Source organism: Euprymna scolopes, chromosome 24 (assembly GCF_053919585.1).
Source record: "Euprymna scolopes isolate OS-2025 chromosome 24, ASM5391958v1, whole genome shotgun sequence".
Taxonomy (NCBI): domain Eukaryota; kingdom Metazoa; phylum Mollusca; class Cephalopoda; order Sepiida; family Sepiolidae; genus Euprymna; species Euprymna scolopes.
This window is the reverse complement of record NC_136505.1, coordinates 88,515,904-88,526,249: the sequence shown is the minus strand read 5'-3', so window position 1 is coordinate 88,526,249 and position 10,346 is coordinate 88,515,904. Positions and strand designations below refer to the sequence as shown.

The 10,346-nt window shown below is 33.3% G+C and overlaps 1 protein-coding gene and 1 pseudogene across 6 annotated transcripts in view; both read right to left on the bottom strand.

The window, feature by feature from the left end:
• Positions 1-10,346, bottom strand: part of LOC145246821 (pleckstrin homology domain-containing family G member 5-like) — a 1,071,747-nt gene that overhangs the window by 240,917 nt on the left and 820,484 nt on the right. The window lies entirely within an intron of this gene.
• On the bottom strand, positions 8,586-8,702 carry LOC145247070 (5S ribosomal RNA; annotated as a pseudogene).

The window sequence follows — 10,346 nt, the reverse complement described above, 5'->3', positions numbered from 1 at the left end:
GAATATGAAAAAAAAAAAAAAATGTGACGTCTTTGCCGTTGCGTCCATCGCCAAAGGTTTGAATTAAGGCTAGTAAATCGAAGATGACTTTCGAAAATATTGGCCAAAACAGTTACCCCTCCTTGTAGAAAAGTGCCCAGTTGAGGATGAAGGAATAAGTGTTTTTAGCCAATTTTTCGATTTTCTTCAAGTCCAACGTGAACAAGTTCTTACTGAACCGTTTCTCTAAGTAATCCAAGTTACAAAATTCCCACTAATGTTTACTATGCTAAAATCACAATGACTAATGTATACCCATTAACCCTTATCCTTCAGTGGCCTCTGGGCCTTGATAAGTGGTAACCTCCACGTAAAAAAAAAAAAAAAAAATGTGTCATCCGAAGGGTTGAGCTTCAAAACAATAACGATCTCGTGAAAATCCGTTGCCTCTGTCAAAAGTTTTAGGCATACATACATACATACATACATACACACATATACATTTAAACAGACAGGTGAGGTTTATATTATAGAAGAAGATTAATGCAATATTTTCCATTTCTAAAAGAAGTTCTGATATTTCGATATTGAAATGAGATGAATTCTGCAATGTGTTTCTTAAAAAAATTGTGACTGACAGAAATACAGACACATACAGGAAAAAAATGTCCTTTAAAGTGGATATATTAGTGTTTAAAAGGAGATAAATGTTTGGTACCCTAAAATTATCTCCCTTGCGAGGAGACATTTTGGAAGACATTTTGAAGCATGATTTATCTACCCTTGATAGATTCCATGATCATAAATGGGCGATACTACCAAAATTGGTTTAATAACAGATAATTAATTCTACCTCATCATTAATTCAGTTCAGTTGTAAAATTGTTGACAACTCATTTTATTCATTTTATATTGTTTATCTCCATAGAATCGTTTTCATCCATTTATTTTTTTCACATTTGTATCTAACCACTTACACAAAAACAAGATTGTTCTCTTAAAGAAAAGAAAATAGTTGCATTTTTAAGGTTAGGTCAGTTTGTCTTTATGACTTATTTTATTGACTAGCCTGGGCGCCCGGCATTACCCAGGTGTTTGTAGGTGTGTGTTGAGCAAGAAAAAAAAAAAAAAAAGTTGTAACAGGCAGTCAGGCAGGCTCGTACCCGTGATGTGAAGGTGGAAAAGAAAGTGGAGGTATATGTAAAGGTGTTGGTTGAGCATAAAGGTTTCGGTTTAAATTAAGGCTACACAATTGAAAAGAGGCGATGGCTTTCGAAAATATTGACAAAAAAGCGATTCCTCCCTGTAGAAAAGTGCCTAATTGAGGGTGAAGGAATTAATGTTTTGGGCCAATGTTTCGATATTTGTCGTCCGAATAGTCGAGCTTCAAAACGATACCAATCTTGTGAAAATCCGTCGCCTCTGTCGAAAGTTTTGCGAGACATACATCCATACATTTAAACAGACAGGTGAGAATTATATTATAGATTTCACTAGATAAAGCCACATTTGTGTTTGAAGACAGCTTTAAGACAGTGCCAATTTATATCAGTTTGTGTTGCAACTGATTTTGATAATAAATGCAGGATATTATCAAAATCAGCTAAGTGACAAATAATTAAGTCATCCTCAGCGTAGTAATTTCTTCAATTGTTAAAAAATAATTTTATATTGGTGATATCCCTAGAATCGTTTTCATCCATTTATTTCTTCATATTTGTATCTCAACATTGTCCCAACTTGTATTGTTAAATAGATCATGAGAAATTGTTAATAGATCATGTCACAATTTTGGTCTCAAGAGAATTATTTTCATCCGTTTATTTCTTTCATATTTGTATCTCATGGCGCACACACCACACCCTGATCGTTGGCCACGTCCTTACTTGAGGTAGAGCTTTGAGTTCAAAGAAAAATGTGATTAACCTGAAGTTTTTTTTATTTTATAATGTATCCAGTGAAGCCTTAAGTGCGATTTTGAATAATAAATAAAACCTACACAACACTAGCGTACACATTTCTATAAAAACATGAAGGAAAAAAATGTCATATTTCCTGAAAAGAAATCACATAATCATTGATAAAACAAGCAACAGCTATTATATAAAGGAGAGTCGTCTGTGTTTTAGTGTGTGTGTGTGTGTTTTTATGTCTGCTAAAAACTTTTGTCAGCTGCATTCAACCAAGTCAAAACTTGTACCATCTGAAAGAGCAATGCCTCGGATGCATAATATGTGAAAATTAGAAAAATAGATTTAATCTGTGGCAATCAACTGAACCACTTTTTGGAAGAGGAGATCATTTTTCACATCACTGTTTTTTCAAGTAATGAAATTAATTTTGCAACGTCTTAACATCATAAGCAGTGGTGTCTGTGTGGGCAAACAATTTTGCACGTAAATTTTCCCTTCTTTTCCTCTTTCACATTCGAGCCCCACTACTGCGGCTAATTTTTTTTTTTTTGTTAAACAGGCACTTGCTGCTATTTTGATTGAACGAAAAGTTGTTTTGATTCATTTATTTTTAACGGGGGTTTCCAGCACACGGGCAACAAAAAGTGCTCAATATCTGGAAAATAATTCTTCTCTTCATATACCTTCTACCAAAAGAAACAATATTTTCTGTTCTACAAACAATTTTGTCTTTTTCCTATTTTACATCTCAGACATGTGTATATAGTGTGATGATGTAAGTGTTACCTGGCCAATGAAGGTTGAGGGTATGCGTTGCATGGAGATGATACAGAATAGTATGATCGATGTGTAATGTGATTGTTAAAGACAGTTTTAGATTTGATGACCACAAGAGGAAGATTAAACCGAGACAGTATAGAGAGATGGGAGTAGAACAGGAGACTTTGATGGTATGGTCACATTGACAGAATGGATGAGTTTTCGAGTTAGTAGATGTAAAATTTTGTCTTTTTACTATTTTACGAATCAAGTATATGTAAGCAGTGTGATGATGTTTGTAAGTGTAGTGGCTAGGTAACACTTGAGGATATGTGTTGCATGGAGAGAAATGATACGAGAATGATATGGTGGATGTATAATGCAAGTCTTGAAGACAGGGTTAGTTATAATGAACTTAGATAAATGTTAAACAGTATAGGGAAATATGTGCAGAACAGGAAACTTTAATGGTATGGTCACCTTGAAAGAATGGTTGAGAGTTCTTGGATTAGTAAATATAGAACAGTTGAGGTAGCAGATTCAAATCACAAAGGAAGGTTAAAGAAAACAATCAGAGAAAGTGATGAGAATGAACTTAAGAGAAAAACCATACTCTATAACAGGTACAAGAGGAAAACAAATGAACACATATCTAAGGAAATGGCAAAGACACGAGCAGATGACCTGGAATGGGGACGAAAATAGATGGTTACATTTAATGCTGCCAAGACAAAGCTTGTTTCCTTCAATAATTACAAAAAACCTTCTCTACCACCACATTACCTGAAAGTACTTCTTTCAAACTCCTCAGCTTTACTTTCACAAGAAACATGAGCTAGAACAGATACATTGAGAGCATTGCCAAGGCTGCTGCGAAGAAGGTGGCTCTCTCTACCATGCTAAAAAGCTACTTACGCCTGAAAGTATCCTGTATCTCTACAAGGCCACCATTCGCCAATTTTGGCTGGTGCATCTGTTACTAGTTTCTCGCTCCTGGACAGGGTTCAAAAGAGAGTCACCAACCTGATAGGTCCTGAACTGTCATTTAAGCTTCAACCTCCGTCCCATCGATGAAACGTTCCATCCCTCTGCCTGTTCTACAAGTATTTTAATGATGAATGAGAAATTACAAGCTCTTGAACCCCTCCAACATAAATACCCCAGACAAACCCGACAAGTGGCAAAATAAATTGCACTGTTACGCAGTAGAGATGCTTGGATGTAAGAAGGCCTTCTATTCTAATAGTTCCTTCCCAAGAACTGCTAGACTTTGGAAGTCCCTTCCAGGATTCTGCTTTCCAAATTGTACTGACATGCAGAAGTCCAAGTGTAATATGAATGGACATCTTGCTGCTCAACTCCCTACATAATATCCCTGCAACTTATACCCTCGATAGTAGCCCTCTACATCAAAGTGGCACTGTGCCTTGTTTGGGGTGAAAATGGAAAAAAAAAAGAGGATCTAAATAAAGATTGACCCCGAGATAGTTCTAAAAATTGTCCATTCATGCTAGATTGTAAAACGGACATTAAACCGATGATGATGCTGCTGATGACAACGACATAATTCACCTATCAAATTTGTTTTCTTGTTTATTTTTTTATATTGTTTATATTGCGTTTTATATTCTTTGTTTCATGCTTAACATAGAAAAAAAAACTTTCGTAAGTTTTCTGAAAATTAATACCGTTTTTTATACTTATCTAACATATGAAGCTATCTTGTCAGATTTTCGAAGTCAGGCCCAAATATTTAAGCTGTGGGATCAAAATTTGCTTCTGACTAGCCAATTTCCATTTGTTGTTGTTGCGCTATGTTATTGATAATATAATTACTTAGCTACAATTTATTTTAAAAAAAATACTTAGTCCAGCTCAGACGACTGTTAATGTGAATTATTTTTAAATAACCACCTAAAAACAAAGGTCATGAACGAATATAATTAATTTAAAATTGAGTTGTTTACCTAAGTTTAAAAATGTACAAATAAATAAAAATTTAAAGTTAAATGACTTCCCTGCATCCCAGACAACACTGGGTAAAAACAGCTTTTAATACTTAGTTTCACATTTCTAACAATTATAATTGGGCAAAAACAGAAAGGACATTAACAGGAAAATGCTAAAAGCTGATAAATCTTTGTCCATCAAAATATCTGAGAAATTAGACATAAGCTGAGAATCTTATCTGTATTATCTTTCCCTCTCATAGATATATATATTTATATAAGTTATACACACACACATGTACATTATATAATAATATAGGCTCAATAAATTATGTTCAGAAACACTTTAGCAAGAGTTTAAAACATTTATTAAGGAAACAGATATATAAGTAATAGTTCTTTTTTCGTGGAGTTTCAAAGAATGTAAGGATTCTTTTCACGAGTGTGTTAAAATAAACCATAGATCTTACATTAAAAAAAAAAAAGCGATAAAAATCGTGCATAAAATTTGATGAGGTATCCGTGGTCTAGTGGCAACACACCAGGCTACTTATTGAGCTGTTACGAGTTCGAACAGTGTTAAAAGTTTAGCCATGCTGATGATGGGTGAAATCTAGAAACACATGTCCATGGATAACTTTTATGCATGTAAAAATATTTAATAGATATTTGAATAAAATATTCAAATGTTTAATAAATAAAATATATGTATATATATATATATATATACCCGGGTTTTTTTTATTCAAAAGTAATGGACTAGTGAATTCAACGAGGTTGTTAGATAGTGCTCAATAAAAAGAGCTGATAATACTTGTTTATTGTTATATAAACATGCTCACATCCTGCTGCTACAAACAGCCACTTGTTTCAATCAAACAACAGATATCATCAGGCAGCGACTTGACTATTCAAATGTTCAATGAATAATGGATTTTTATTTTAGGTAGGAACTCTTTAAAAGTTGGAGTTAAAAAACCTTAAAACACAGAACTTTAATTATAAGATGTAAAGAGGGAGGGGCAATCTACATAAAATTAAAAAACTATAATGGAGAGAGAATGATTAAGAGGAGAAAAAAAGAAGTAGAGAAAGAAAATAAATAGAGAAAGAAAATAGAGAAAAAAATATAATATGGAGAAGAAAAAGAAAAAAAGATATAAAGGGTTATTATAAAGAAAACAAGGCTAGAAGAGAAAAAAAGAATGATGAAATATAGTTAAAGAGAGAAAGTAAGAATTAATAGGAAGGGAAGCTAAAAATGTAGGGAGGATATAGAAAAAGAAAAAGATCTGCATGTCAACCAATTTATGAACAATTATACATTTCAGTAACGAGACACGTTATTACAACATAAACAGAAAATACAATTTTAGCGTTAGAAGTGCACATGTCAAAAGTGACAGCGAATGTAACCAACCAACATATTTATCATCTCACATACGTCCACGAGTAATATCAACGCAGTTCAAGCATACGTCTACAATTAATTAAGCCCTTTATACTAAATGATATAAGTTTAAAGTTTTCGCGTTTTTATTAAATAAATATATAAAAAAATAATGATGAAACAATATTAAAATTATTATTAATAATAATAATAATAATAATAATAATAAAATTAATATTTATTATCTTTTTAATATAACATATTTAGCCATAAGAGGGGAATGAAGAAAGTAAATAGGACTAATAATTATAAAGAATAATCTACTAATACTTATGTATATAAAAAGAATACAATACACACACACACACACATATATATATATATATATATATATATATATATATATATACATGCATATAAGTAAAGGTGTAACTCCATGCTATTAAGTTGAAAGTTTAAGCTAGTTAAGTATAAATATAAAGTCATATTAAATCACAAATTAACACATTCAAGACAGTATTACTAAAAACATAGATACAAGTACACTTACATATAAATATATTCAGGCAAAAGAAGTAATTAAATCAATAAAATACTCAAAAGTAACAACACACAGGTAGATAGTAACAAAATTAAAAATAATAAAATACATATGTATATACCCATAGAGAACCAACAGACATACATATATACATATATATAATTTTATGTATACAAATACATAGAAAAAAATACACAAATATATGCACACAGTCATATACTAATATACAACAACGCACACACACATATATATACGCACACATAAATATGTATAATTCACATAAACCATATATATAAAAATACATACGAATAAGAATTATTTGACAAGAGTACACATAGATGCATACACACATAAAAGCATACAAATGGATTGAATAAACATTATTAGGGGAGTACACAACAAAGGAGGGTATACAAGATAACATAGGTATATATAAACATAAGTACACACGGTCATAAAGTAAACACATAGACACTTACATATCCACATGAGCATGTTTATATAACAATAAACAGGTATATATATATATATATATATATATATATATATATATATATATATATATATTAGTTGGACGTGGACCCCAAAAAAGGGTTAATTTGCCCGTGTATGTATGTGTGTGTTGGGGTGGATAGGGCTTCCGTAAGCCATGGTGAAGGCAACCTTTCTAGTAGAAGCAAATCTCTGATTTAAAAAAACCATAAAGCGGGAGACCAGTACCCGCATTAAGCTGGTCTGCAGTTTAACTTGTTGCTGGCTATCTTGCTCTTGCTTGTTGCTGGATATCTTGCTCTTGCTTGTTTTGTACCGAGAGAGAGACTTAGCTGTCGTACAAAGCTAAGACTCTGTAACATCATCTGTGTATAGATACTCCCTCAGCCATTTGTCTATAAAAATGGTCCTGTCGCGATGGAAAAGTTGTGACGTGTGGAGGCTTGAAATGCTGGAAGCATGTAATAATTGATCTCAATGACCGTCTTCAGTGTCATGCCTGCTTGAGTATGTGAATTCATCGGTAGGACTTAAAAAAAAAGTCATTTTTGGGCTCATGGACTTTTAGTGTCTGAGGGAGTGGATCGTCTGACAAGACGTTGCAATCATCATCATCATCATTATATATATATATATATATATATATATATAATTATGTAGTCCTCCACATACAGTACTATTTCGTTATATCAGAACTCGTCAGTGCAGCTAGACTAGCACCTTCCCCTAGCCAAGGATTGAACCTACAACCATCATGTTGATAGCCGGTAGCTCTAACCACTGGACTAAGAATCGGTACTTCTAATTGATTTGTCAAATGTCTATTAGATAAACATCTGCCCAAAGCTTAACCGTGCTCTAGCTGATAGTTTGTATATATATATATATATATATATATATATATATATATATATATATACATGCACATATTAGGCATGTGTATATTTGTATTACAAGATTCTTGAATTAATCAAAGTTCCCAAAACAGCTTCTTTATGTCCAAAAGAAAAAGACTTGCAGGAAGACAGCAAAAATGGTCCAAGGACAATCTGAAGGTATCCCTCAAACAGTTCGGTTTGTATTCTAACTCATGATAAAAACTAACTGAGGACAAAGGCTCCTGGCATGACACAACTCACAAACGTGCTCACAAACTCACAAACAACACAAGAACTCACAGAAAACATGACATTAGAAAAGACAGAGTAGTCAGTAACTCTGCCACAAAATCATCTCACAGGTGTCTAACATGCGGGAAATACTTCAGAGTTTGAATCGGTCTAACAAGCCATCTCCAAACCAACAGAACAATTGCATCATCGTGGTTATCTTTGCAAGCGATGGACGAACATCATCAGTCCTAAACTAATTAACTGATCATTGCGATGTGCCATTCATTCTCAAGAGACAATGGACACCTCTGTAAAGATAGCTGCACATGCAATTGTGATGGAAGGGTTGCACGATCCCTAACTAAACCTCTCATAAATCGACACTGCTTGGGTCTAGTGACAAGGTGAGATCCAAGACTGGCTGGAAACAATGCTGAGGTAAACAGAGAGCACATACAGCATCCAGAATTTCCAAATGGTCACCCATTTAGTACTGGCCAGGCTCAATGTTGCTTAACTTCAGTGATCTGACGGGAACTGGTGTGTCAACATAATTATGCTGTATATAACTGATCATTATGAATTTTGGAACACAGCTGGTATACATAAGGCGTTGTACTATGGGAGGAGTTTGGTAGAGAGTTTTTGCACACACACACACACCAGCAAGGTCATTTTTATATATGTATATATAAACATTTCCGTGTGCTATAATATTTTCATCTTAAATTCTATGCAATTATGCAGAATGTAGAAATTATGCATCATTAGAATTCAGAATAAATATATATATACCTATAACGTTGAGTTTTCTCGCTCTGACATTGATATTAAAAGCCTACTTTTTCTATTTAAAATTCTTTTAAAATAAACTTCTTAATATACTCGATCATGGATATGCAAGAAATTTCATGAAGGTTAACTAATTTGCATATTCCCTTGTAAAATAAGCATGAATTAATTACTCATTCATTTTTTATGGTTTCTTATTAGACGATTGGTTTCATTTAACTATTACGCTGAATTCTATTTATGCATAGTTTCTACATTCTGCATAGTTGCGTAGAATTTAAGATAAAAACGTTATAGCACATGGAAAAAGTTTATACCAAATTCCTCTCTGAGTATTTGATCTAGAGATTTGAAATTTCATATATAGTGCATTTGGATCTGTAGCACACTTTCAATTTTGTTTTTAGCCAGCAAAAAATTGCTGCTTAGCGGTCAAAATTGAAAACAAAACAGCTGACCATGGCAAAATAGGTTGAATGAAACATTACATGCTTTTAAGCATGCTCCAAATAAAACATTCATAGCTCAAAGTCACTTAATTTTTAACCTTTCATCAGCAGTTCAGATGATAACAACACTGGAAAGATAATTAACGACTTAGGCTTGAGCGCTAAATGTTTTGGTTTTGATTCTAACAGTTGGTATCCAAACCATTTTTGTTCCCCCCGATTTATCGGAGAGGGCCCTATGTTTTCAGTGGTGTCTGTGCTTCCATGCTTCCGTGCATCCGTTAGTCTGGATGATTGCCTGCTAACCGTCCATTAGTTTTTCCTGAAATTTTGCCACAAATTGTATTTCATTAAATAGATGTGCACAGTAAGAAAATTTTTTTTTGCGAAAATTCCCGTTGCATCCCCAGGGGCTCAAAAGAGGTAAAAAATGCCCCAAAATAGCCAAAAATTACACATTTTGCCCCATCCATCCATTAGATTTTTTTAAAACTTGCCCAAAATGTGAAGCCCATTGTTCTTAATATAAATCCAGTATGGGTTGCCCTCGCAAAATTTTAGTTTGCGTCCCAGAGGACTTTAAGTGCTAAAAATATCCCTTTTTGTTGTTCTTTTTTCATATTTCTCAACAAAAACTTGATATGATTGACTATATAGTGTTTTTTCATGGTGTTCAACTAAAATATACATGTGTTAAGGCATGAAACTGCACAGTTACCCATTTACACTGGGATTCAGCGAGAAAAAGAGGTAAATAATGCCCCAAAATGGCCAAAAATTACACTTTTTGACCCATACCATTTGATCCATCCATTAGATTTTTCGGAGACTTGGCCAAAATGTGGAGGCCATTGTTCTCAATATAAATCCAGTATAGGTGACCCTGGCAAAATTCTGGTTCATATCCCTCTGGGACTTTTCGGGCTAAAAAAAAAAAACATACATTTTTGGAGCTCTTTTTTCATATTAC